This window comes from Nomascus leucogenys, chromosome 6, assembly GCF_006542625.1.
Source record: "Nomascus leucogenys isolate Asia chromosome 6, Asia_NLE_v1, whole genome shotgun sequence".
Classification (NCBI taxonomy): Eukaryota; Metazoa; Chordata; class Mammalia; order Primates; family Hylobatidae; genus Nomascus; species Nomascus leucogenys.
In genome coordinates, this window is record NC_044386.1 from 98,393,603 (window position 1) to 98,417,953 (window position 24,351).

The following is a 24,351-nucleotide window of genomic DNA, read 5'->3' on the forward strand; positions in this document are numbered from 1 at the left end:
TCCATAGCAGCTTTGGCAGTTTGCTGTCTTGAGTCTTAGCTAAAAAGTTAGAAGTTTACATGACTGTTTTTTTTTTACTTTCCCCAAATTGTTACTTACTCTGAGCATTAATTAAGGGCATTTTCACCTGTGTAAAATTATGGTCAGCTTTTTTCTGTCTATAATTGTTTATTTTTGTGGGTTTACTCTAGAAACAGCCAAAAATGTCAATAGACAACACAGTATTAAAATAACACAAAAGTTGTAAAGGGCAACGTTTCTCCCCTTTGATAGAGACACTAAAGTGTTCTGTACTTGGGTGGAAGATGGCAGATGTTAAGAATTAAAATGCGGCTGGGTGCAGTGGCTCACGCTTGTAATCCCAGCACTTTGGGAGGCTGAGGTGGGCGGATCACCTGAGGTCAGGAGTTTGACACCAGCCTGACGAACATGGAGAAACCCCATCTCTACTAAAAATACAAATATTAGCCGGGCGTTGTGGCGCATGCCTGTAATCCCAGCGACTCAGGAGGCTGAGGCAGGAGAATTGCTTGAACTCAGGAGGCGGAGGTTGCAGTGAGCCGAGATCGCGCCATTGCACTCCAGCCTGGGCAACAAGAGTGAAACTCTGTCTCAAAAAAAAAAAAAAACAACCTCAAAAAACAGAATTAAAATGCAAAGCAGCAGATAAGTTCAGATGGCAAGAGTTACAGCAGCAGTTCAAGAGGGATAATGAGTGCAGGAGGGAAATAGGAGTAAGTTCCAAAGAAGCAGAATTTGCTTGAGTTGTTTGAAGGGAACTGCTTCTACCCATAGTTGTCTTCCTGCCGCCTCCTTCATTCGGCTTACTTGTTTTCTTTTTCTTTACCCTTTCCTTTTTGTCACAACTATACTGATTTAGTTAGACTTCTAACAAATAGGGATTGTTGTTGCCTGGGGTCTTTTCAGCTGTTGAATGTTCTTGTTTATCTAGATGTGACTTAAAAAAATGAAACACTTCAAGAATTTACGTGTCATTCTTGGCACGGGGCCATGCTAATCTTGATTGTTTGTATTTTTAATATTTTTGCTAACAAAATGAGCCCTAGATGTGAATTTTTTTTTTTTTTTTTAATGTGTACTCATGGTCCCTTGAACATTAGTGTTACTGGTTAGGTATTTAAAGATTTGCTTACCGAGTGTGGTGGCTCACACCTGTAATCTCAGCACTTTGGGAGGCTGAAGTGGGAGGATTACTTGAGCCCAGGAGTTTGAAAGTAGCATGGGCAACATAGGGAGGAGACCTTGTCTCTACAAATTTTTTTTTTTTTTTTGAGGCAGAGTCTCTCTCTGTTGCCCAGGCTGGAGTGCAGTGGTGCGGTCTCGGCTCACTGCAAGCTCCACGTCCCGGGCTCACGCCATTCTCCAGACTTAGCCTCCCTAGTAGCTGGGACTACAGGCACCCGCCACCACGCCTGGCTAATTTTTTGTATTTTTAGTAGAGATGGGGTTTCGCCATGTTAGCCAGAATGGTCTCGATCTCCTGACCTCATGATCTGCCTGCTTCGGCCTCCCAAAGTGCTGGGATTACAGGCGTGAGCCACTGCACCTGGCCTCTACAAATAATTTTAAAAGTAGCCTGGCATGGTGGCGTGTGCCCATGGTCTCAGCTACCTGAGAGGCTGAGGCAGGAGAATCACCTGACCCCAAGATACCAAGGTTGCAGTGAGCTGTGGTTGTACCATTGTGTTCCAGCCTGGGTGACAGAGCGAGACCCTGTCTCCTAAAAAAAAGTTGAGGACTCGATCTTTTCGTTTATATTATCAGTATTTACTATGCTAGAAATTAAAACTTTAAAACTTAAAATATAAAAATACGTGTGTTCATTAGTCATCAGAATGATACCGTCACACATCATGTAACCTCAGGAAAATTTCATGTACACTCGAGAAAAAGGCAATGATTTAAAATAGCTTTAACCTCATAGGCTGCATGAAAATATCTCAGGTACTGCAGAGATCTCTGGACCTCTCGTTGAGAACTGCTGCTATAGATATTTGTGTCCTGAGGATTATAACAATCTTAGGGTTCTGTATTCAGAAATTTAAACGTTCCTTCACAAAACCTGAAAGTCAGGATTTTCTTCATTATTCATTAAGCCTCCTCCCTCCATTTAAATATAGCATTAGAAAAGAGCATTGATAGGTTTACCTGATGACAGTAAAAGAGGCAGTAATCATTGGATATTAAATCTACAGAGTATTTTGAATATGTTTTCATTTACTAGTAATTTTAATGTCGCTCCAGAATATCTTACGTAGTAGTAGTAAGTAGCTGGAATTATGTAATAAAAATCATACTGATCAATAATTGCTTACCAAAACATGAAATTAGATGAATATTAATATTAGTACCATTAGGTTTTAATACGGTTTTTTCTTTATTTTTTATTTTTGGAGACAGAGTCTTGCACTGTTGCCCAAGCTCTAGAGTACAGTGGTGCGATCTCAGCTCACTGCAACCTCTGCCTCCCAAGTTGAAGCAATTCTCCTGCCTCAGCCTTCCAGGTAGCTGGGATTACAGGCATATGCCACCATGCCCAGCTAATTTTTGTGTTTTTAGTAGAGACGGGGTTTCACTGTGTTGGCCAGGTGTGCGTGCGCGCGCGTGTGTGTGTGTTGCCCAGGCTGGAGTGCAGTGGTGTGATTCTGGCTCACTGCAGCCTCCGCCTCCTGGGTTCAAGCGATTCTCCTGCCTCAGCCTCCCAAGTAGCTGGGGCTACAGGTATGAGCCACCGCGCCCAGCTAATTTTTGTATTTTTAGTAGAGATGGGGTTTCTCCGTGGTCGCCAGGCTGGCCTCGAACTCCTGACCTCAACTGATCCACTCATCTCAGCCTCCCAAAGTGCTGGGATTACAAGCGTGAGCCACCATGCCCGGCATGTTTCCAGGTATTTTTACTCTCTAGTGCTTATTAAACTTAACCCAGGCAGATTGAGTCTCAGCCATGTTAGAGATTTTCCTGGATTAGCAGCCTTGTAGTACAATCTAGAATTTTTAGTGTTCAATTTATTTCTTGAACTAATCATTCAAGTAGATTGAAGGAAGAGTTACTGGAAGGGTAGGAAGAAGCATGGCTTATGATGAAGGGTGCATTTTGACAAGTATTCTTCTGGCTCTTTGCCATCCTCTCCTTTTCCTGTTACTGCTTCTAATTAAAGGTTCTGGTCTATATCTAAGTAATACATAGGTTTTGTGTTTTTTTCTTTTCTTTTTTTTTTTTTTTTTTTTTTTGAGACCGAGTCTTGCTCTAGAGTGTAGTGGCTTGATCTCAGATCACTGTAACCTCCACCTCCCTGGTTCAAGTGATTCTCCTGCCTCAGCCTCCTGATTAGCTGGGATTACAGGCACCCGTTGCCACGCCCTGCTAATATTTTTGTATTTTTAGTAGAGACGGGGTTTTCACCATGTTGGCCAGGCTGGTCTTGAACTCCTGACCTCAAGTGATCTGCCGCCTTGGCCTCCCAAAGTGCTGGGATTATAGGCGTGAGCCACTGCGCCCGGCCGATACATAGTTTTTTTTTGTTTTTTTGAGAAGGAGTTTTGCTCTTTTTGCCTAGGCCTGAGTGCAATGGCGCAATCTTGGCTCACTGCAACCTCCGCCTCCTAGGTTTAAGTTATTCTCCTGCCTCAGCCTCCCGAGTAGCTGGCATTACAGGCATGTGCCACCATGCCTGTCCAATTTTGTATTTTTAGTGGAAACAGGGTTTCTCCACGTTGGTCAGGCTGGTCTCGAACTCCTGACCTCAGGTGATCTGCCTGCCTCGGCCTCCCAAAGTGCTGTGATTATAGGCGTGAGCCACGATACCCGGCCTCAATACATAGTTTTTTAAAGTTTACTCTTTCTTTTTTTTCTTTTTTGAGATGGAGTCTTGCTCTGTTGCCCAGGCTGGAAGTGCAATGGTGTGATTTCTGCTCGCTGCAACCTCCTCCTCCCGGGTTCAAGCGATTCTCCTGCCTCAGCCTCCTGAGTAGCTGGGATTACAGGTGCGTGCTACCCCACTGGTTAATTTTTGTATTTTTAGTAGAGACGGGATTTCACCATGTTGGCCAGGCTGGTCACAAACCCCGGTTTTTTATTTCTTTTTTAAAAAATTTGTTAATTTCCAATGAGCACAAGCCAGGTACTTCTGTTTTTATAGTTTCTCCCATTAATCAGTTGTGGTATTTTCTAAGTTTTGAAATTATTTCCTCAAAATCGAGGTAACTGGCCCTTGATTCTCCTTTCTTGGGCATCCTTATAACTGCCATGTCTTATGGGTATTTGTTGTAGTAATATCTGCTGTCATTTTTGCAGTGTATATTTCAAACAAAGTTAGTTACAGAGGTTTAGTAACCCTGCCTATGGTCTGGTCATGTAGCTAAGAAGTGACAGAGCTGAGTTGAACACCACCCTGTTTCCCAGCCACACACATATCCATTAAATTCCTGAGTCTTACGAATTACCAAATACTTTTGTCTGTCCCATCTGCCTCTTAAATGTCTACAGTGGAGAATGTATTGTAATAGTTTTCTGGATTAAAATAATCATACTCCTTTCTCCTTTAAAACAAATGGTTTCCTGTATGATAGTGTTTTGAATCATGGGAGTAAAGGCCAAGTTAGGTTAAGGTACAAACTCCGAAGCTAAACACAGCTTCTGTAGGGTCCAGCCCTATGGGGCTTAGCGGGTGTTCTCCCCGTGTGCAGAGACGAGAGATTGTAAGAAATAAAGACACAAGACAAAGAGATAAAGAGAAAACAGGTGGGCCCGGGGGACCACTGGGCGTGCTGATATTAATTGCATGCAAGACAAGGGGGCAGGATAAGGAAGGTGAGCCCTCCAAGTGATTGATAAAGTCAAGCAAGTCATGTGATCACGAGACGGGGGGCTCTTCCCTTTTAGGTAGCCGAAGCAGAGAGGGAAGGCAGCATATGTCAGCATTTTCTTCTATGCACTTATCAGAAAGATTAAAGAGTAAGACTTCCACTATTCTACCGCTATCTTCTAAGAACTTCCAAGACGAACCAGGAATACGGGAGGAACATGAAAGTGGACAAGGAGTGTGACCATTGAAGCATGGCACCACAGGGAGAGGTTTAGGCCTCCGGATGACTGTGGACAGGCCTGGATAATATCCAGCTTCCCACAGGAAGCTGGTGGAGCAGAGTGTTCCCTGACTCCTCCAAGGAAAGGGAGACTCCCTTTCGCGGTCTGCTAAGTAATGGGTGCCTTCCAGGCACTGGCGTTACCGCTTGACCAAGGAACCCTCAACTGGCCTTTATGCAGGCGTGACAGAAGGCTCACCTCTTGCTGCCTTTGTCACTTCTCACAATGTCCCTTCAGCACCTGACCCAATACCTGCTGGTTATTCCTTGGTTATATTAGTAGTACAATAAAGAGTAATATTAAAAGCCAATGATTAATAATGTTTATACTAAGGACTGATAATGTCCATGATAATCTCTATATCGAATTTGTATTTTAACTATTCTTATTCTAACTATTTTCTTTATTATACTGAAACAGTTTGTGCCTTCAGTCTCTTGCCTCGGCACCTGAGTAATCCTTTGCCCACAAGCTTCCCCAGTCTTCACATCACCATGCTGTGTTTCAGTCAGTTCTCCTTTGCTTTTTGCTTCTAAGCTTGCTTTCACATGCTGTTGAATGGAAAAAGCAAGTTGGAGAACAATAATACAGTATATGAAAAAATACCATATTTCCTAGGGTATATACATACGTGGGTTGGTTTTTTTTTTTTTTTTTTGAGACGGGGTCTGTCTCTGTCGCCCAGGCTGTGCAGTGGCACGATCTCGGCTCACTGCAACCTTCACCTCCTGGGTTGAAGGGATTCTCCTGCCTCAGCCTCCTGAGTAGCTGGGACTACAGGCGCCTGCCACCATGCCTGGCTAATTTTTGTATTTTTCGTAGAGACGAGGTTTCACCATATTTGGCTAGGCTGGTCTCCAACTTCTGACCTTGTAATCTGCCTGCCTCGGCTTCCCAAAGTGCTGGGATTACAGGGGTGAGCCACCGCGCCCAGCTGGGTTTGTTTTTTTAAGGTCTGGAGATTTGTTCTGGGGAGCTAGACTACAGAATACCTGGAAATATAAGATAAAATATAACTTTTTTTTTTTTTTTTTTTTTTGAGACGAAGTCACACTCTGTCACCCGGGCTGGAGTGCAGTGCCACGATCTCGGTTATCTTGGTTCACTGCAGCCTTCACCTCCTGAGATCAAGTGATTCTCGTGCCTCAGCCTCTCAGGCGTGTGCCACCACACCTAGGTAATTTCTTTCTTTATTTATTTTTTTTTCTGAGACGGAGCTTCGTTCTTGTGTCCCAGGCTGGAGTGCAGTGGTGCAATCTCGGCTCACTGCAACCTCCGTCTCCCAGGTTCAAGCGATTCTCCTGCCTCAGCCTCCCGAGTAGCTGGTATTACAGGCACCCACTACCACGCCTGGCTAATTTTTTGTATTTTTTAGTAGAGGTGGGGCTTTGTCATGTTGGGCAGGCTGGTCTCAAACTCCTGACATCAGGTAATCCGCCCACCTCGGCCTCGCAAAGTGCTGGGATTACAGGTGTGAGCCACTGTACCTGGCCAAATACAATTTCCTTTTAAATGCATAAATGAGCAAAAAAAGGGAAGAGACTAAAACTGAAAACCCCAAAATTTTGCCTGCCTTCAATCTAGGTAATACAGAGATACTGCATACAAAGTATCTTTAAAATATATAAAAAGAATTGAAAATGTGAGAAAAGGGAACAAGATAGACTTAACCAAGACCAGCATAAAGTAATGGCATACTTTGTAAATAATTCAGAGCAATCTTCCACTGAAGACTAGAAAATAAGCAGAGATATAAAACATCTGCTTGAGGGTATTGGAGACCTAAGAAAATGGCGAAGACTTAATGGGCCAGCATTTGGTAGAGAATTGAGTTTCAGGACTGTAAGTCCATATTCAGTGTGGCTTTTATTTTGCAGTTGTTTGCAAAGGTCAGAGAGGCTTATGGTCTGGTTCTTTTGATAGTCTCACTTGGGCTAAAGGACATGATTTGGAGTCTGATATCTGCCAAGAAATTAGGACCCCAAAAGGATATACCCCAGGAATAAAGATGAACCAAATTTAATTATTTCTTCAAACAATTTTACAAATATATGCAGCGAATAGCTAGTTTTGCGTGAGACAAAACTACATGAAGTCAGGTGTGGTGGTGTGTGCCTGTAGTCCCAACTACGTGGGAGGCTGATGTGGGGGGATTGCTTGAGCCCAGGAAGGCTGCAGTGAGCTGATTGCCTCACTGCACTCCAGCCCGAGCAACAGAGAGACCTTGTCTCAAAAAAGAAATAGAAGTACTTGGAGAAAACATCAAGAAACTCATTTGAGAAACAGACAGGATATAGGCTGTTATAGATCCAATTTACTTTCAGAAATAAGTGCTGGTGGGGTATAATGTCTCACGCCTATGATCTTAGCACTTTGGGAGGCTGAGGCAGGAAGATCACTTGAGCCTAGGAGTTGATGATCAGCCTGGGCAGCATGGCAAAACCTCATTTACAAAAAAAACACAAAAATGAACTGGGCATGGTGACGCACACCTGTGGCCCCAGCTACTCTGGAGGCTGAGGTGGGAGAATCACTTGAGCTCAGGAGGTTGAGGTTGCAGTGAGCTGATATTGCACCACTGCACTCCAACCTGGGCAACAGAGTAAGACCCTGTCTCAAAAACAAAGTGCCCTACGTCATTCTTTAAGTAAGGAAAGTCAGATATTGACATTGTAAGACATTTAAAAAACTATGCTTACTATATTTAGAGAGATGAGATAAAAACTTAAACAGCAAACTTTAAAAAGCATATCAGAATTCCACATGCAAAACACAGTAGCTAAAATAGGAACTCAATAGGTTTAACAGTGGGAATATAGGTCAGGAAACAAATATGCATATTGAGGGATAGAGACATTAAGGATAGACAATGCAGTGGTAAACCTAACTGAAAATATAATTATTGCAGGAGCGAATGGGGCAATAATCGAGATTGATGACTTTGCAGAACTGTTAATAAAGTGTTAACTTTAAGCATGACAAAAATAAAAACCAGTTAAAGATATTAAGACTAGGCACTGCAGCTTAATTAGTGTAATCCTAGCACTTTGGGAGGCAGAGGTGGGAGGACTGCTTGAGTCCAGGAGTTCAAGGCTGCACTTCAGCCTGGGTAACAGAGCCAAGACGTCTTTAAAAAAAAAAAAAAAAAAAAGCGTATATAATTAAAACCTAAAGACAATTTTAAAGGTATCCCAATTAAAAAGACTTGACAGTGCAAATAATGGAAGCCAGGAGGCAATGGAGTATGTTTGGAAAACTGAAACAAAACTGCAATTTAAAATTCTAAACTCAGTAAAAACCCTTCAAGAAAACATTTTCAGACAAAACTCAAAAAATGTGTTAGAAAACTTACCAGCAAACCCAAACTGGAGAAAAAGTTACTTTGTTTTTTTGTTGTTTGAGATGGAGTCTCGCTGTCACCCAAGCTGGAATACAGTGGTGCAATCTCGGTTCACTGCAACCTCCACCTGCCGGGTTTAAGCAATGCTCCTGCCTCAGCCTCCCAAGTAGCAGAGACTACAGGCACGTGCCATCACGCCCAGTTAATTTTTTTGTGTTTTTAATTTTTAGTTAGCCAGGATGGTCTCGATCTCCTGACCTCGTGATCCGCCCGCCTCGGCCTCCCAAAGTGCTGGGATTACAGTTAGTTTCTTAAATGTTCATTGCAAGGTGGACTGTGAAAGCATACCACAATTAAAAAAAATTGTTACATTAGAATTGTTACATTAGAATCATTTAGTGTTTGCATGGATATTTTGCTCATACATGGTTTTGTAAGATTTTTGCATTGGTCATTTGGAAAATACTTACTGAGTTATGCAAATTTTTCAAATATTGACCTGTCTTATACAATATGGAAGATTGACGCAAGGATTTCTGAGGAGGAGTTTATGTAGATCCAGAGTGAAGATACTAGTGTCTTGTATGAAAGTTCACCAGAGGGCATTCATGATAGACAAGGCTTCCGTGTGTCATCTTGTATAAGAAGAATTATAGGTGTTTTAACCACGTCCCCAGCTAGGGTCTCATCGTTGCCAGACGTGAGTGAGCCTTCTGATGATTATAGCTCCCAGTCCTTGAGCCCTCCCAGCTGATGCAGAATGGGACAGAGATGAGCTGTCCCCTCCAGCTCCTACCCAAATGGCAGACTTGTGAGTCAGATAAATAATGTTCCAAGCTACTAAGTTTTGGAGTGGTTTGTTATGTAGTAGTGGGTGACCTGAACACTTGGCTACTTGCCATTGCGATTGCCAAATCTGCCATCCCCTGATATGGTACATTTCCTGAGGTTACAAGCCAGCCACCTGGTGACAGGTTAATTACGTTGGACCCCTTCCATCATCAAAGGGATGCCAGTTTTTCCTCCCTGGAATAGACATGCATTCTGGATATCTGGATTTATTAATATAATATTAATACTTTCCCTGTCTAATGCTTTTGCTAACACCATCATCTGTGGACCCAGAAACCTTTATTCATGGTATTCCATGTAACATTGCTTCTGGCATACCCTATCAGCCTGAGAAAATGGTGGAATGAGCTATTGAGGAGTCAGTTTTGGTGCCAGTTGGGAGACCTGAAAAGTTGAGGTTCTTAATTAAAGGATGCAGTATATGCTATGAATATGGCCCATATATAGTGATCTCTCATGGAATGCACAGGTTTGGAAATTAATAGGAGTGGCTTCTCACTATCACAAACCAATTACAGAATGTGTGCTTCCCATTCCTGTAACTTTGGGTTCAGTTGGTATAGAGGTTTTGGTTCCCAAGGAGAAATTCTGTCATCCAGGCAACATGATGGGTCAATTGGATTGGAAGTTAGATAGCTATTTTGGTTGTCTCATACCACCGAGCCAACAGGCAAAGAAGAGAAGTCCTGTACTGGCTGAGATGATCGGCTCTGATTACCAAGAAGAAATTTGGGTGCTGCTATACAATGAGGGGAGAAAGGACCATGTCTGGAACCCAGAGGATTCTCTGGGATAGGTGTTAGTACTTCTGTGTTCCTAGGTAAGTTTAATAGAAAAGTACATAAATTAAAAAACACAAGACCACTGAAGTTTCAGATTCTTCTAGGAATGAGTTTTGAAGTCACCCTATCTGGTGACAAAACAAGACCAAAACCAAAAACAGCTGAGGTGCTGGCTGAGAGCAAAGGAAACGTGGAACAGGCAGGCAGAAGAAGAAATAACAACTACATAGGGTCTTACGACCAATTATGAAGACAAGATGAAGACAAGGACTGTAACAGCTTTGTGCCTTTTTTCATGTTATAGAATATTCAGATGGGATTACATTTGAATTAGAAGAATAATTAACATTGCACAGTGAGGAATACAGACTGTTGACACTGGTGAAGAGGATGAGAGTGTCTACCTTTGTGTAAAGGGTATTGTATCTTACTAGGCTACAGCATGAAGTGGTGGTGGTATATGGTGATTAAAATATGTGTGGAAGGGTGTATATGGATGCCTAGCATCCTAAGGGGAGGACTGAGTTGGTTATGAAGTTACTGGGTCTCAGCTCTAAATCCTGCTCTGTGATCCTGTGGCTGGGACTCTAATAATTTGTCAGCTGGCTTCTTGTTAAGTTCTGCCAGTAGAGGGCATTAGAGGGAAACTGGAAGGCAAGGGTTGGGGGCCGGGGGTGGGGGGCGGTGGGAGGGAAGGATCTTCCTCCTTCCTGGTGGCTTGCTGTTCTGTTAGCTGCCTGACAGCAGCTGTTGGGTCCAGTCTCTACTTTGGGGGTAGAGGGGGGATGCTCAGAAGTGGCCTCAGAGGTTCCAGCACCCAGAACAGTTTTGCCTTCATTCTCTTCCTTTGCTCCTTGTAACACATATAAATCACCTCTTGGGGGTTTGGGAATTGCCCAAGCTGAGAGGTAGCAATATCTCCTTGTTACAGTTATCACGTTTCTATATTTCTTCCAGATAGAGGAAGGATTACAAAAAGGCAAATGGCCAAACCTTGTTTTACTGGGGCAGGCTTTTCCAAAGGACCAGGCAGAAGCACCATTTTATTTATTTGTTTTAATTAAAAATTTTTTTTTGAGACAGTGTCTCGCTTTTTTGCCCAGGCTGGAATGCTGTGCAGTCTTGGCTCACCACAACCTCCACCTCTCAGGTTCAAGCAATTCTCTTGCCTCAGCCTCCCGAGTAGCTGGGATTACAGGTGTGTGCCACCATAACCCAGCTGATTTTTTTGTGTTTTTAGTAGAGACGGGGTTTCACCATGTTGGCCAGGCTAGTCTTGAACACCTGACCTCAAGTGATCTGCCTGACTTGGCCTCCCAAAGTGATGGGATTACCATTTTATTTTAAAACACAATTGTGGTTATATTGTTTTGATTTTTTTGAAAAGCTTTATATGAGGTTTGATTTCTGGCTGTCTTTTGCTGCGCTAACAAACTGTCCCAGAACTTCATAGCTTAAAACAACCTTGTTTTCTCATACCTTTCTGGATCATGAATTCAGGATAGGCTTGGTTGGGCAGTTCATCTTTGATCCATTTGGTGTCAGCTGCCGTGGCTGAAACTGGAGGATCTGCTTCCAAGATGGCTTCTTCACTCATGTATCTCGTACCTCTGTGTTCCTTGGCCCCTCTTTCCTCCACACAGCATCTCAACCGCTGAGGGCTTCTCCGCATGGTTTGCACATCTCATACTGTGACTTGCCAGCCTCAGGCTGGCTGGACTAATTACATGGTATCTCAGGACTCCAATAGTGAGGGTTCAAAGAGATAAGAAGTGGAAGCTGCCAGGCTCGTTAAGGGCTGTGCTTGAAAGTGCTATTTTTTTTTTTTTTTTTTTTTGGGACGGAGTCTCGCTCTGTCACCCAGGCTGGAGTGCAGTGGTGCAATCTCAGCTCACTGCAAGCTCTGCCTCCCGGGTTCACACCATTCTCCTGCCTCAGCCTCCTGAGTAGCTGGGACTACAGGTGCCCACCTGGCTAATTTTTTTTTTTTTTTTTTTAATAGAGACTGGGTTTCATCGTGTTAGCCAGGATGGTCTCGATCTCCTGACCTCGTGATCCGCCTGCCTCAGCCTCCGAAAGTGCTGGGATTACAGGCGTGAGCCACTGCGCCCTGCCTAAAATTTACTCTTTTTTCTTATGGTAAAAACTGCATTGTTCAATAGAGAGAATTTGGATAGAGACTTACCAGGTTGCTGAAAGTTAAAAAGCAATGCTACCATTTCTTTTTTTTTTTTTTTTTTTTTGAGACAGAGTCTGGCTCTGTCGCCCAGGCTGGAGTGCAGTGGTGCGATCTCTGCTCACTGCAAGCTCCGCTTCCCGGGTTCACGCCATTCTCCTGCCTCAGCCTCTCCGAGTAGCTGGGACTACAGGCGCCCGCCACCACGCCCGGCTAATTTTTTTTTGTATTTTTAGTAGAGACGGGGTTTCACCGTGGTCTCGATCTCCTGACCTCGTGATCCGCCCACCTCGGCCTCCCAAAGTGCTGGGATTACAAGCGTGAGCCACCGCGCCCGGCCGCAATGCTACCATTTCTTGTAGGGATATAGAGAAAGGGTACTCATTATGGCTGGTAGAAATGTGGATTATTAGAGTCTTTTGTGGAATGCAATCTGGTAATATCTTAAAAAAATCCAAGTACCCATTGACTCTCTATACTAGTTAGGATTTGGTCAGGTTGTGAATGTAAAGCCTCAAATGACCAGCAGCTTAAACAAGGTAAAAGTTTACTTTTTTCTCTTGCATTTTGAAGTCTGGAGACAGGAAGTTCAGTATGATACTGTGGGTCCAAGGACCCAGGCACCTCTTGCTCCATCCGTAGTTTCTATTCCCAAGGCTACCTTTTGGTGGTTCGAGGTGGCTGCTGAACCTTCTGTTATAGGGTCTGTATCACAAACATTGAAGTGGAAACGAAAGAAGGAAGACATGGCCCTTCCCTCCAAAGGCTTTTCTTTTTCCATTCCAACTGGCTGTATCTCAATTCAATTCTGGCACTGATCACTTGGATTTAGTGCAGACCTCACAAGTTAAAGGGCACAGTCCCCACCAAGGGAGCCCTTATTTTAAATTACAGCTGCAATTTCAGAGTCCTGAGGCCACCTGCACTTTGGACCAACTGGCTATAAATTTAGAGGTTCCCATGACTCCCCAATTTCAATAAATTGCTAGAATAACTCTCAGAACTCAGGAAAATGCCCCCTTCACCGAAAATATGAAATCACAGCTGTGTGAAGTTCTGTTGATAGCCTAGAGAGGGGCCTTGTGTTCCTCAGGGAAGGCTTTCTTCAGGAGGTGACGCTGAAGTTGGGATCTGATGCATGGAGAAGAGTTCACCAGGCAGAAGGGAAAGTAGTCTTTTTTTTTTTTTTTTTTTTTTTTTTTTGAGAAGTTGTGCTTTTATTGCCCAGGCTGGAGTGCAGTGTCACAATCCTGGCTCACTGCAACCTCCGCCTCCCTAGTTCAAGCGATTCCTGTGCCTCAGCCTCCTGCGTAGCTGGGATTACAGGCTCCCACCACCATACCTGGCTAATTTTTTGTATTTTTAGTAGAGATAGGGTTTCACCATGTTGACCAGGCTGGTTCTGAACTCCTGACCTCAGGTGATCCCACCCGCCTTGGCCTCCCACAGTGCTGGGTTTACAGGTGTGAACCACCATGCCTGGCCAGTAGTCTTTATTTTCTAAATTAAAAAAAAGTTTTTTTTAAAGACAGGGTCTTGCTCTGTCAACCAGGCTGGAGTGCAGTGGCATGGTCATAGCTCACTGCAGCCTCAAATTTCTGGGCTTACGTAATCCTCCCGAGTAGCTGGCACTACAGGTGCAAGCCACCATGCAGTAGTCTTTCCACTTATTTATTTCTTGACATTTAGAATATTGGAAACAAGAAAATTAGAATTGAAAATGAAGAAGAAATGTGAGATGAATAGTTGGTTTCAGAAGAACAGAAGCATGTGCGTTTGTGATGCAGCCTCGGGGGAGAGAGAGAAGGGCAGCTGAGCCTGGGATATGCTTCCAGTCCTGGGGAGGAGTTTGGGTGGTTGCTGGTGGTGTGTCTAGGGGTGATTAAGTTTAGACAAACCTCTGAGTGTGTGCGTGTGTATGTGTTTGTGTGTGAAGAGGGAAGTTTGGTATGTCCTTGACCTGGTGCTCTGTGGCATTAAGTTACCATGGGCAGAGCTAATGGCAGATTGTCCTGGGCCTAGGAATGGTCTCAGCATTGCACAGCCCCCTGGTGAACCTGAGCAATAAAGGTAGCACATTTCCTCTGTGCTTGTGACATATGTGAGGGCTACGTGGTTTCCTTCAGGAACTAAGTCACCCTTCCCTTTCTGATCCCAGAGCCGGAGACACAAGGATACTCACTCTGGGTGGACTGATCTGGGACCCTGGAGGTTCCTGGTACAACCTGTGTCAACTTGGGACACATTCTTGCACTTTTACTTTTCTGGAGGATTGTGCAAGCCTTTATTTCCATAGGCAGAGAATCTCATCCTTCCCCTTTGATCACCCTTCTCTTCATTATCCAAGAATTCCAGTCTTTTCGAAGCCATACTGGGAGACCAGAAAATTAAATGTGTGCAGTGTGTTACCATAGTGGCCATAAGGTGTCGCTGTTTTAAGGGTTTCCCCACAATCCATGGGCTTAGCCCATTCCGCCCACCTTTACAGGGCCGAGGTGGCATCCTACTCCAGTGCCCTAAAGCTGCTCCTCTCTCGGCCACCTCATGTTCAGCCATCATCCCTCACAGTAGGACACCCACCAGAGTTTCCAAGCCTGCAGCAGCTTCACTCAGCCCTACCCACTGTGCGAACCTGGCCTCCGTGAAATTTTAGATCCTGAACTGGGGCCAGCCACCTCTCTTCCTTTCCCTACTGAGGGAGTCCCCTTAAGATCTTTTCCTGCCATGAGCCTGCTTCAGCGCATCCCAGACCACTCGAGTGGCTGTCCCCAACTTCATGTCTGGGTTCCTGTGTAAGTTGGTCCACCTTGCACCCTGGAATCCCGGGAGAGATCGTCTTTGCTGAACTACACACAGCAAACCGGAGATCTTCCTTCCGGTGTATAGCCTTCCCCTAGAACAACACACACTGACTTTACATTCACATAACCACGGGAAGTTGGTCACATGATTTTTCCCATAATAATGAAAATCTGTTCTCTGTCTCTAGCCTAGACTTACTCTATCACTCTACATTTGCATAATTCCCTTAAACTGTTCTAAAAATATGCCAAGAACTATTTTTTAAAAAGCATCCCATAATATTACCTTTCAGCTACTCCCTTGTATCAGCTAGGCTCCCTGAGAAAGAACACAGTCTACTGGGTACTGTGAGGAGAGCTTAATAAAGGACTTGTTTACCAAGGTGGACAGGAGGAGGGAACCCACCAGGCCTTAGATGGGGCAGTGCCGTAGATGGAGGACGTAGACAGAGCTCAGCTATCATCCTGGGCCTGGCGGACAGGGCCAGGTCTTCTCAGAGCATAGTCATTTTGAATCACTGAGACTTTTTAAGAATCCTAAGGACTCTGCATCCTCTTTGGAGAGGCAGCAGAGAGGGAGGCTGAGAACAGAGACTCTGGAGCTGGAGGGCTCAGGTATAAACCCTGATTCTGCCACTAACCGATTTTGTGGTTTGGGGCAAGTTGCTTAACCAATCTGTGCCTCGGCTTCCTCATGTGAAAGTGGGGATCATGATAGTATCTACCTCACAGGGTTGCTGTGGGGAGTTAGTGCGCTGTATATTTCTTAGCTGCTGCAGTGCCTGGAAAATAAAAAGTGTCTGTTAAATGAAACCAAGAAAATGCCAGTGTTTCAGCTGAGCTGATTAACCTGCTTCACTCGCAAGAAGGAAGGGCTTCTTCTGTCTTGCCCTTTGATAGAGGTCAAAAGACCAGCATCTCTGTAGGCTCTCAGAGTCCCTCAGGAGCATAGGGGAAATACTCTGTCAGTTTTCTTTTTTGAGACGGAGTCTCGCTCTGTCACCCAGGCTGGAGTGCAATGGTGCAATCTCGGCTCACTGCAACCTCCGCCTCCCTGGTTCAAGCGAGTCTCTCGTCTCAGCCTCCCGAGTAGCTGAGATTACAGGCACCCGTCATCATGCCTGGCTAATTTTTGTATTTTTGTAGAGATGGGGTTTCACCATGTTGGCCAGGGTGGTCTTGAACTCCTGACCTTGTGATCCACCCACCTCGGCCTCGCAAAGTGCTGGGATTACAGGCGTGAGTCACCGCGCCCAGCCTACTCTTGTCAGTTTTACCATCTTCTCCTTAGGTTTCTGGCGCAGGGTCTTTGGGCTTGGCAGGCCAGGAGTGCCCTTGGGCGGGGTCACCACAAGGGCTGCAGCCTTGATTCAGTATTCTTAACCAGCTGGTAGGATGCTTCCTCCTCTGTCTCCAATGGTTGCTGTTTCCCAGGAGGCCCTGTGGTCCTTCATGTAAGTTGCCTTTGGCCCTGCTCTCCAAGTCAGTCCAGGCTAACACAGCCTCATGCTGAAACTCTTGTGTTTACCTAAACTCAGTGCTGTTTGGATGCTAGAAACAATTACTAAAGAAAATGTATACATACACAGTGGAATACTATACAACCTTTAAAAAGGAAATCCTGCCATTGTGATAACATGGATGAACCTGAAGGATTTTATGCTAAGTGAAATAAGCCAGACACAGAAAACAAGTACCGCATGATCTTCACTTATATGTGGAATTTTAAAAAGTTGAACTCATAGAAGCAGAGAGTAGAATGTTGATTAGCAGAGGCCGGAGTGGGAGATACAGGGAAAGGGAGATGTTGGTTTCAGTTAGACGTTTTAGAGATCTATTGCATAGTATGGTGACCATATATTTCAAAATAGCCAGAAGACTAGATTTTAAACATTTTCACCACAAAAAAGGGTAAGTAGGTGATGTGTTGGATACGTAAGTTTGATTAATCTTTCTGCAATGTGTACATATATCAAAACATCACATTGTACCCCATAAACATGTATAATGATTGTCTGTTTAAAAAAGTTTATATTTCATCCTGAGTTCAAAACCCGTAAATGAATTAAGTGACTGCTGGTGGGAACCAGGTAAACCTTCCATTCAGCTTAACTTTTGAGATGAGCTTGGCGTTTCTTCATGTTGCTAGGGGAAAAACCTCAGGAATTGTGTTGTAATGGGAAGTTAAGAGTAAGATTGCTGATTTCATTCATTAGTTCAGTGAGTTTCTGTAATGAAGAATGTATGTGTACCCATAAGAGTCAATATGCATATTTTATTATCTGTAAAGAAAAAAGCATTTGATAAGGAATTACTGGAATTTAGCCTCTTGGTTTTTTGTGTAATTACATGTAATGGGGACTGGGTTTATTGCTGATGGTGGGCTCTTCCTGGTTCATTGTAGTGGTGCCTGTGGGCTGGGGTTTTATCCTAATGTCACTCTACCGTGGGAAACGTAATGATCTGTTTATCTGGAAGCCTTAGAACAATGCTACATCTTTAAAAAATACTTTGACCTTAAAATTTCAGGTCATACACCCATTATGTCAAGTAGATGCTGTAGTCCTGTGAGGAAGGTGTTAGTCTTGCCTCCATTTTTGAGGCTCACAGCAGGAGTTGGGAAGTAAGAAGGAAGAGCAGTAAAGATTTTAGGAGTTAGACCTGGGTTTGAATCCCAGCTCTCTTGCGTTAGCTGTAGGGCCTTGGGAAAGTGAATCATTCTCCCACCTGTAAAATGAGGATATTAATAAATCCTACCTTATAGGTCATTGTAAGGGCTGGAAGTAATAAATGTGAAATAGCAATAGTCCAGCATAATACAGCAAGGACACTGGAGTAGGTTTTTACTGATTTTTGCTCAAGGTGATAAAGTGAATGGCTGAGCTGGAATTTGAACCCAGGCAACCAGAGGCCACCACCATGTTGTACCTTCTTTGTGTTCGGGCGATGATTAATTCCCACGAATGATGGCATGGCTCCTGCTGGAGCTGTGAATGCCTTCTGCTCTGGAAGCCAGTGAGGATTCCTGGATCGGTTTCTGGGCCTCCACCTGGCACATGTTCTGGATGAGGGTTCTGGCACAGGTGGCCACCAAGAGCAGGGACAGTGACCCCAAGAGCAGATGAAGGCTTTATGTACACCAGAGCACTTACAAGGCAGGTGGACCCAAACAGGGTGACCACTTTCTCTTGGTACAGCTGGCTGCATCAACGTGAAAATGCGGGGCCCCTTGTTCAAAAAGCAGGAAACCAGGCTGGGCACAGTGGCTTATGCCTGTAATCCTAGCACTTTGCGAGGCCGAGGTGGGTGGATGACATGAGGCCAGGAGTTCGAGACCAGCCTGGCCAATGTGGCAAAACTCCGTCCCTACTAAAAAATAAAAAAATTAGCCAGGCATGATGGTGTGCATCTGTAATCCCCGCTACTGGGGAGGCTGAGGCATAAGAATCATTTGAACCTGGGAGGTGGAGGTTGCAGTGAGCTGAGATCACGCTACTGCACTGCAGCTTGGGCAACAGAGCAAGACTCTGTCTCAAAAAAAGCAAAAGACAACAACAAAAAACAACAAAGCAGGAAACCAGTGCCATTAAAGGTATGAGAAAATACAAAATATTTTCTCCTGTGGCCTCTCTCTTGACCTCTCATAGTGTTTTCCATGTATTATTTAATATTGTGCTCCCTTGGGCATAGGGAGAATTGCCTGGCATGTACAGGCTGTCATAGGCGTCTGGGGTCCTACTGTGCGACTCCATGCACACATGGCCCATCAGCCTCCGAACAAATGCCTGGACCCAGCGGGGGCAGGAAGTTAGTCTCCCCCTTCCATGGACCTGCTGCTCCTACCCATGCAGACAGGTAGCCCACAGGGATTGCAGCCTCTGTGCTGGAACATGTTTTATATCTGGATCAGGGGTGGGTGAGAGGTTCACCCCCACTGAACCTGGCGTGCCATAGAGCTGCCAGCCTGGGTCAGGGGTAGCCACCACCATGCCCCATCCTGAGCTGCTATGAAGCATGTGTGCCTGGCTCCAAATCCTCCCGATCTCTCATTCAGGCCTCTGCCATGTGTTAGAGAAGTGAGTGGCTCAGAAACTGGCCAAGAGAGGCAAGAAGGTGGTGGGAGGTGGTAACACGTGTCAGCCAAGGCTCCACGCCCCCTGCCATGTGCTCCAGTTGTCCCCTTGGACTTCACTTACAAAAACACATATTCAAAGAGAAAATAATTATGCATGTTAAGATGATGACGGCAGAGCATTAAAACCCCAGCTCTGTATGACTTCACTGGTCATATGCCCTTGGAGCCAGCCCTGCCTGGCCATTTTCCTGAGACTTTTTGCAGTTTTAATAGCACTAAAAGTTCCAGGTCCCAGAAGTACTCTCAGTCCCAGGCAAATCGGGCTGGTTGGTCACCACACACCCAAAACAAGGCTACTCCCAGCCTAAATTCTTCTTCAGTGACCTTAGCTAGAATTTGACAACCTAGAAGGAAGCTATTAATTTTTGCATGCATGTACATTTGTGACATTTCTTTTTTCTTTTTTTTTTTTGAGATGGAGTTTTGCTCTTGTTGCCCAAGCTGGAGTGCAATGGCGAGATCTCAACTTGCTGCAAACTCCACCTCCCGGGTTCAACCGATTCTCCAGCCTCAGCCTTCCAAGTAGCTGGGACTACAGGCATGCGCCACCATGCCTGGCTAATTTTGTATTTGTAGTAGAGACGGGGTTTCTCCATGTTGCTCAGGCTGGCCTTGAACTCCCAACCTGAGGTGATCCACCCGCCTCGGCCTCCCAAAGTGCTGGGATTACAGGCATGAGCCACCATGCCCGGCCCATTTGTGACATTTCAAGCAATATACATTTATTCTACATTTTATTCACACACACATATCTAAGTAGGAGAAGGGGCTTAATCTTCCCAGATCTTAGGACTGCTGAAGGTCTTCAGCCTGCCCCCCAGCAGGGTAGCTTCTGTGCCCTCCAGTGGTGGCTGAATTCACAAAAGGGGGCAAATCAACTTGCACCCGGCTCTGCAGGAGTGGACATTTTTGCACACGCCCCTGAATCACTCCCAGAGGCCACCAGCAATTGTACCAAAGAGAAGGTTCCCATACTGATGAATCCAGCCCTTGTTGTCACAAGCATCTGATTGGGTGGGGCATGTGCTGGCTAGGGCTCAGGCCACCCCAGGTTCCTCTCCTATGGCTTGTAACCATGGGCAAGCCACGTCATCTCACTGAGCCTCAGCTTCCTCTTCTATAAATGGGACTATCTTGCCTCATAGGCCAGAGGGCGTACTAAAGGAAGTCAGATGACTGGAGTGCCAGAACAGAGCCTGGCCTGCACTAGGTGCTTAATGAATAAGAGCTTGATCTATGCAGATGGAACTTTTAAAACAGTCCCACATGAAACCTGGCTGGCGGGATGGCTCTTGGCTGTCTCCAGGGCAAAGTGAAAAGACTCACTTGGGCGAGGAAGCTCATGAGTTTGTAGGTGCAGCCAGTAGACTTGACTTGCCTCTGCTGTGTGCCGCCTCTGCCTCCTAGGGCAGGGCTGGGCATGTGTCACGGTTTAATACATGACTGTTGGACAAATGAGTGAAAGATAACTCTCTTATGAGTGCTTACTAAGAGCCAGATGTGCTGAATATTTCCATAAATCATCTCAATTCTGTCCACAAAAGTGTGAAGAAGGCCAGGCGCGGTGGCTCACGCCTGTGATGCCAGCACTTTGGGAGGCTGAGGCGGTATGATCGCTTGAGTCCAGGAGCTTGAGACCAGCCTGGGCAACATAGTGAAACCCCATCACTACAAAAATTAAAAAACTTTTAAAAATCATGAAGAAAATATGATTATATCAATTTGTAGACAATGAAATGGAGGCTCAGAGAGGGTAACTAACACCCCCCTACCGCCAAGGTCACACAGAAAATTCAAGGGAGAACTGAGATTGGAATCCAGGTGTGTCTGCTTCCAAAAAGTTGTGTTCCATTAACATTCTTTCCACTGGATATTCTGGCAGGAGCTGGGCTTCCTGTCATGGGCACTATGGTTTTGGGAGGAGATGCTTAGTTCACTCACACTAATAATGACCATGGCAGGGACATGCCCTGATCTCCCACAATTAATGTGTCTTGAAATTTTAAAGTCTTGAGTACACAGGCTTCTGCTGCTTTTTTTTTCTTTTTCTTTTTTTAATTAATTTTTTTTTTTTTTTTTTTTTTAAGATGGAGTCTTGCTCTGTCCCCTAGGCTGTAGTGCAGTGGCGTGATCTCTGCTTACTGCAGACTCCGCCTCCCGGGTTCCCACCATTCTGCCTCAGCCTCCGGAGTAGCTGGGACTACAGGCGCCGGCCATGGCGCCCGGCTAATTTTTTTGTATTTTTTGGTAGAGATGGGGTTTCACCGTGTTAGCCAGGATGGTCTTGATCTCCTGACTTTGTGATCCACCCGCCTTGGCCTCCCAAAGTGCTGGGATTACAGGCGTGAGCCACCGTGCCCGGCCTTTTTTTTCTTTTTCTTTTTTTTTCTTTCTTTTTTTTTTTTTTTTGAGACAGTATTGCTCTTCTTCACTCAGGCTGAAGTGTAGTGATGCGGTCATGGCTCACTGGAGCCTTGACCTCCTGGGCTCAAGCGACCCTCCCACCTCTCAGACTCCTCAGTAGTTGGGGCTACAGGCTCTGCTACCATGCCCAGCTAATTTTTTGTTTGTTTGGTATTTTTTTGTAGAGATGAAGTTTTGCCATGTTGCCCAGGACGGTCTTCAACTCCTGGCCTCAAGAAATTCTCCTGTCTTGGCCTCCAAAAGTACTGTGATTACAGGTGTGAGCCCACTGTGCCTGGCTCATATAGACAGAATTACACAACGTGTAGTCTTTTGCGTCTGGCTTCTTCCACTTGGCCTGATGTTTCCAACGTTCATCTATGGTGTAGTGTGTGTCAGCACTTCCTTCTTAGGCTGGATGTTTCTTTGTATGGATGTATCATATTTTATCTGTCAGTTGACAGACATCTGGGTTGTTTCCACATTTTGGCAATTATATATAATGTTGTTAGGATTATTCATGTACAAGTTTCTGTGTGTACATGTTTTCAATTCTCTTAGAAGTGGAATTACTGGGTTCATATAGAAATACTTTTTTTTTTTTTTTTTTACCCAGGCTGGAGTGCAGTGGCACAATCTTGGCTCACTGCAGCCTCCACCTCCCGGGTTCAAGCAATTCTCCTGCCTCAGCCCCTGGAGCAGCTGGGATTACAGGTGCACACCACCACGGCTGGCTAATTTTTGTATTTTTAGTAGAGACGGTAAATAACTTTTGTATTTTTAGTAGAGATGGTATATAATTCTTTTTCTATATTGCCGGATTTGGTCTGCTAGTATTTTATTGAGGATTTTCGTGTCTGTATTGATAAGGAACATTGCTCTGTAGTTTTCTTATGATGTCTTTGTTTTTAAACTTTGGACTTTAACTGTTTTTTGTTTTTTTTAAAACTCTGCTATCTTTTCCCTAAGTGCAGGAGCACCTTAGTGTTAAAGACATAGTCCATGGGCCTGAGATTCATTCCTAGAGGTCTGCACCGGGCCTGTCATGGAGTAGGGGCAGGGGTGATGACAGACCAATTAGGCAGTACCTGCTGTGTACCAGGCTGTGTAGCATCCTTAGGGTTCAAGTGCATTTGAAATTTACTTATCTCAGTTGGATATAACCATGTCTGCCGATCTCTTTAAATCCAAACAGCACCAAGGCAGAGGCCATTCTGCTTGTTTCACAACAGTCCTGCCAACACTGGATGCTATAAACACCCTGTGTGCTCCCTGGTGCCTGGCACAGGAGAGGACTGCACACAGTGGATACTCTGTAGGTGTTTGGTAAATAACTGAAAAGGAGGGAATTGGCCCCTGCAAGCCCCCCCGCCCCCTCCCCCTCTTTTTTTTTTTTTGAGATGGAGTCTTACTCTCTTGCCAGGCTGGAGTGCAGTGGCATGATCTCGGCTCACTGCAACCTCCGCCTCCCGGGTTCAAGCGATTCTCCTGCCTCAGCCTCCCAAGTAGCTGGGACTACAGGTGCGTGCCACCACGCCAAGGTAATTTTTTTGTGTTTTTAGTAGAGACAGGGTTTCACCAGGCTGGTCTCGAACTCCTGACCTCAGGTGATCTGCCCGCCTTGGCCTCCCAAAGTGCTGGGATTATAAGCCGTGAGCCACCACACCAGGCCTGCAGGCCTTTTTATAATAAAAGACTCTCATCATTGTCTGGGTTTGAGACATTCAGGGCTCTTGTGGAAAGGAGAACTCTGCTTCAAAGTCTCAGGTCTGTGTATCCCTGCGGAGCACCTAAATCCCTCAGGGGAGGCTAATTTTGAAAACAGTTATTTGATTTTTGTGGTAATTTGAATTTCTTTGGAACCTCACCCAGGACCCTCCCTTTAAATGAGTATTTAATTGGAATGTGGTTAATAATGTTCTATATTGGATCATTAATTGTGACATTTGTATCCAACTACTACATTCATCGCAGAGATCTGAGTGTGGGTGTGCAAGAATTCTCCTCTGTCTTCACAGTCGTTCTATATCTAAACCCGTTAGAAAAGAAAATGTTCATTTTAAAAACAATATAGAGCTGGGTGAGGATTTAGGCTAAATTGTTTTTCCAACCTACCGTTCAATTTCTAGCACTTTTTTTTTTTTGAGACGGAGTCTCGCTCTGTCACCCAGGCTGGAGTGCAGGGGCGCGATCTCGGCTCACTGCAACCTCTGCCTCCCAGGTTCAAGCGATTCTCCTGCCTCAGCCTCCCGAGTAGCTGGGATTATAGGCACCCACCACCATGCCCGGCTAATTTTTGTATTTTTAGTAGAGATGGGATTTCACTATGTTGGCCAGGCTGGTCTTGAACTCCTGACCTCGTGATCCACCTGCCTCAGCCTCCCAAAGTGCTGGGATTACAGGCGTGAGTCACTGCACCCAGCTTCTAGCACCTTTAATTGAATAGTAAAAATGGACTCGTCTGTGACTGATGTATCAAATTCTTACTTCCTAGACCCTGAGTGAGTAATCTATTCTTAATTGGCACACTGTTTTAAGGGTTAACATTTTGTAAATTTTAATATGTGAAAAAAATCCACCCTCATTGCTCATTTATAAAACTACCTTGGCCTTTTTTCCCCCAGATAAAAAGGATAACAGAATTTTACTGGGATTTTAGTTGGAAATATGCCATCTGTACTTTATTTCTGGCAATAATCAACTTATTTATGCTAATCTTTCCATTCAAGAATATGGTGTGCCTCGGCCGGGCATGG

At 44.8% G+C, this 24,351-nt stretch overlaps 1 long non-coding RNA gene and 1 pseudogene across 1 annotated transcript; one reads left to right on the forward strand and one right to left on the reverse strand.

Annotated features, from left to right (window-relative positions):
* Window positions 1–961: 961 nt before the first annotated feature.
* LOC115835628 lies at window positions 962–1,057 on the reverse strand (annotated as a pseudogene).
* A 2,903-nt stretch (window positions 1,058–3,960) lies between these two features.
* LOC115835527 lies at window positions 3,961–11,147 on the forward strand. Its single transcript, XR_004030575.1, has 2 exons — window positions 3,961–4,004; window positions 10,385–11,147. It is a non-coding gene; the product is annotated as an uncharacterized LOC115835527 (long non-coding RNA).
* Window positions 11,148–24,351: the final 13,204 nt, after the last annotated feature.